This window comes from Chenopodium album, chromosome 18 (genome assembly GCF_948465745.1).
Source record: "Chenopodium album chromosome 18, dcCheAlbu1.1, whole genome shotgun sequence".
NCBI classification, from domain to species: domain Eukaryota; kingdom Viridiplantae; phylum Streptophyta; class Magnoliopsida; order Caryophyllales; family Amaranthaceae; genus Chenopodium; species Chenopodium album.
Genome location: NC_137851.1, coordinates 2,022,280 through 2,027,149, shown reverse-complemented (window position 1 = coordinate 2,027,149; position 4,870 = coordinate 2,022,280). Strand labels below are relative to the sequence as shown.

General features: G+C 34.3%; 1 pseudogene; it reads right to left on the bottom strand.

Moving 5' to 3' along the window:
- On the bottom strand, positions 1 to 453 carry LOC145590671 (large ribosomal subunit protein uL24y pseudogene; annotated as a pseudogene).
- Positions 454 to 4,870: the final 4,417 nt, after the last annotated feature.

The following is a 4,870-nucleotide window of genomic DNA, read 5'->3' as shown; positions in this document are numbered from 1 at the left end:
CTAATCAACCTGAGACATAGAACTAGCAGCAGCAACATCATCAACAGTAAACTTTTCTTTCCCCTTATCACCATTACCACGACCAAGCGCCTTACGTTCAAGCAACCCCTTCCTATCTTTATCAAGCTTCAACTTCGTAACAACAACCTTCGAAGGATGAATCCCAACATTGACCGTCGACCCGTTGACCTTTTCTCGGGTAATCCGCTCAATATGGATAACCCATTTCTTACGGTAGCATTGGACAATTTTACCCTCACGACCCTTGAAAGTCCCACGCACAACCTGAACTTCATCGTCTTTGCGAACAGGGATAGAACGGACATTGTGCTTGCTTCTTAGGTCGGCGGAAAGTGGGGCCGACATGATTGTACGGCGAACGCTTGATGGTGCCGTGAAATGGGCTTTCCGGCATTTTCGGCGAGAGCTTGATACTCTTGGGTTGTGCTTCATTTTGGAATTCTGGGTTTTTCCCTCTCTCTCTCTCTCTCTCTCTCTCTCTCACAAAGTTGCAGGGTTTTCTAGGGTTTTGAGGAGAGAGAAAATTTGAGTGAGGGAGGCAGAAGATGAGAATTTTAGGGTTTTGGAGACGTGTATTGACGTTGTTGGGCTTGGGCTCGTATTATAATCGTTAATCGATGGCTTTAGGCCCTGATTAAGTTTTTTTTTTGGACAAAAATAAAGTCTACATTTGTAGGAGTTAAGCATATATTAATTACCTGAACTTTTGAGTTTTTCACCCTTAAATACCTCATATTTTTGTTTTCACCTTTAAGGACCTAAGATTAGCATTTCGGGTTTTTAACTCACCATTAACCAAAGGTTGACTGTCAACCATAAGTTACTTTTTTTTTTTTTTTTTTTTCTTTCGAAAGAACCATATGATACTTGAGTTCATTAAATTATCAAAATTTAAACTACATTAACAAAACTATATTCAGTGTATAAATACTCTGTAATTGTTAACAAAATTACATAATTGTTTTCACTTTTTATTTCCCAAAAAATTCTTATCCTGCTTCTGCAAAGAATCATCAACAAAATTAGCCAAAATTATAATCATCTTCTTCGACCTTCCTAACTATGCACCCCTGATTTCCTAAAGGGGAAAAAAAGGAAGATCGATGAAATGTGAATAAGAAGAAGTTGCTGTGAGAAGATTAAGTTGCTTAAGATTGATCAACCACATCAATTAATTTAAAGTTTTATGTCAAAATAAAAAAAAAATAAATAAATAAAAGTTCAGGAATTTGATATGTACCTAACTTATGTTAATTGAAGATTAAGTCAGTCTTGCAATTGTTCTCAATACCAATATGATTAAATTTTAGAGGAAGATAAGTTTCGTCAGTCTTGCATTTTGGGGGTAAGTATAATTAAATTTTGTTTTCTCCAAAAAAAATTTTAAGTCAATTGTCATTTATATAAACTTTATAATAATAAAGTATTAAAGTTTAACTAAAAGGGACCCAATAATTTAACTAGTGTGGTTAAGTTTCACCGGTAAAGTGTCAATTGGTCGTTAACGATGAAAATAAAAATAAGAGGTCCTTAACGGTGAAAAAAGTAAAAGTTAAGGTCCTTTGTATATGCTTAACTCCATTTGTAGGGATGTCATTCATGTCAATGGAGCGGGGCGGATGTTGATTTTCCCATCCCGTCTAACATTCTTATCCCCCTATCTCCGCAGTGGGTTTAAAATTCATCCTCATTTCCGTCTAAACGGGTACAAATCCCCACCTTCCAAATAAAACTATACTACATAATAATGATTTTTAAAAAATCATTGTTAACTTATACGAAGTACATTTTTTTGTTTATAAAATAAGTCTATTACAAAATATTTTAGTTTTACTATATTATGTTATTTAATTTTTATATAAAATGGTATAAAAGTATTTATTTTAATGTAAGTAATATATACGGGGGGTATGAAGTGGTGATGGGCACGGGTATGAAGTGGGGATGGGGCGGGTACAACCTAAAATCCACCTTGCCCCATCACCTATGGCGAGTGTGGTTTTTATCCCCATCATCGCCCCACCACCCGCTAAACCAAGACCCATCCCGCCCCACCGGGCAGAGATGGGACATGTTTGCCTCACTGACATCACTAATTATTTGTCTCTTTGATTGTAATAAATTCATAATTAAATTTTCAAAATAAAAAAATTCATTCCAAAATCAAATTTAAATTCTTTTCACACTTTTTTAATTTTTTGTTTCTTACAAGGAAAATTTACACTTTGGTGTCCCAATGTTTAAGTAAATTCCACTTTGGTGACCCATGATTTCAATATTCCCACTTTAGTGACCTGTCATTAGGTAATTGTTCAATATTATTGTCTAATAGTTAACAGTGTTAAATTCTCCGTTAACAAAAAAAAAGATAAAAAAAACTTAAAGCTGTATAATTAATTAATTATATTAGGGTCTCTAAATTTTCCCCCAAAACCCATTTACCTCATCCTTCTCAAAATTTCCCTCTAACTTCTACGCCTCTATGGTTCTACACTTCTACCCATTTCCATAATTCATCACAAACTAAGTATCTCCTCTAATCAAATAAAATTTGTCTCATTCATTGATGAAGATGATGCCGCAATTGTAAAACTCAATCCAAGCAAACAAGCAATTTGACAATTGCGGTGCAAATGAAGGTAATTTTTGTTAAATTATTAAATAAAGTAGATTTAAGGTTGGTATCTCTTAGTGGAATTTGTGATGTTGATATATGAATTTGTTTGGGAACTTCAATTTGTGAGTTTAAAATTATATTTATATGTGTACAGCAAACAAATTTGATAGTTTTGAAGTGATCGATATTATTGGCAAAATTAAAGTAAAATGTAATCTATGGCATTAATATCAATGTCATCAATTGATATTTAATTTGTTTATACATGATAACATGCTTGATTATTGGATATGATTGTACATTGTCGAGGATCATAATTTGTTTATTTAATACTCTGCTTTGTACATTGCAACAACATAAACTTTTGTGTCGTTATTACGAGAAATGTTTTATCATACAAGGAGTGGATCCCGATAAACATTCAGTTGTGGATTTGCTTATTGATGTTTGGATACAAGCAGCTAGCCAAATTAGGCATGATCCTAAGTCTCCAAAAGTTATTTTTAAACAAGGGACTGACTTTTATTTGACAATATATTGTGATAAAAATTTGATGATGGTGTTTAGCTTGTGTGAAAATAAAGAAGAAATTGATCTAATTATAGAGGAAAGTGAGTTATCTTCATTATATTTTGAAGGAGCAAGAAGGGCTTATGAGGAATGGCAGAAAAAACAAGATAATGAGAAGATTGTTGAGGAGGTGCAGTGGTTTAAAAATGATTATATGCATGAGGCAGAAGTTCTTGAGATTCCTATAGAGCTACTATGGCCTACTGAACAAGAGCTTACATGGTTTGCTAAAGATACTGAGGTTGATAGTAGTGGGGTTCAAAGTGAGCCTATGTCATTAGAAGTTGAAGATCATATTCCCATCTTAGAAGCTCCAACTCTGATAGCCCTTAAAAAAAGACATTGTATTGATATAAAAAAAAACCTATACCAACCTATATACCTAATAAACACCATATTTTAAGTAAACAAAAGAGAGGCAAAAGATTGTTTAAGGATGATGGAAGTATAATTGTACAATCTCATAGCGATGTGGTTAATTTGGGCGGATATTCATCAGTTAGTACCAGGGATGAGTGGGATTTAGAGTATGAGGATGAGCCCCAATCTAGCGAGTATGAGGGAAATGAAGAAGATATACATTCTAATGATACGAGTGATGATGGTTGGGATGATGAGAAGTCTTATGTAAGTGATAGTGAAGGAGAAATAGATAATATTCCTAAGTTTATGAAGAATGGAAAGTGGTTTTCTTTGAAAGATGACAGTAGCATAAAACTTGAGTGGGCCAAATGTTTGAGAATAAGGCTAAGTTTCTAAGTGTATTTCAGTCTTATGCAATACAAGAGGGATTTTGTCTTAACAAAAAAAGAAGCACTAAGGTCAAATTTTGGGCCACTTGTAAGAAAATTGTTTCTGATTACGACCTTGAGGATAATAGAATAGAAAACAAGATTGCGGGTTCATGTCCATGGAGAGTATATGCAAGTTTATTGGATGATGGTATTACATTCCAAATCAAGACCTTTCGATCTGAGCACACTTGTGTGAGGCTTGATAAGAACCCTACATAAAAGCTCCTTGGATTGCTGAATCTCTAAAGGATGATTTTAGGGCCAACCCTGAAATCATGGTCAAGGGAATAAAAGAATTGATTATACAAAGACATGGGATTAGGTGTAAGAAAAGTCAATTATATTGAGCAAGGAGCATATTAAAGGATATGATGGATGGGTCTCATCAGGAGTCTTATGGTAGGTTACCCACTTACATACAAATGATCCTTGATAAAGAGTGTCGTTCAATTTGCGGGATTACATGGGGAATGCCTGAAGTGCCTTCTGCAAATCCTATATTCAAGAAAATTTTCATTAGTTTTGACCCTTCATAGGTGTAGATAGTACACACTTGCGGGGTAGATATGGGGGCACCCTACTGGTTGCTGCATCTTTAGATGGTGACAATGGGATTCTTCCCATTGCATATGCGGTGGTGGATAAAGAAACTAAAGAGAATTGGTCCTTCTTTTTTTACCATTTAAAAAGAATGGCAAATGAGGAAACTAGAAAGACATGGGTGATCATGAGTGACGGACAAAAGGTAACGACCTATAATATTTTTATCAATACTTTTTCTTTAATTTTTTTTTCTTAACGTTTTTGCCTCACTTACATATGATGTTAGGGGTTAGACATTACTTTGGATGAACAATTGCCTGAAGTA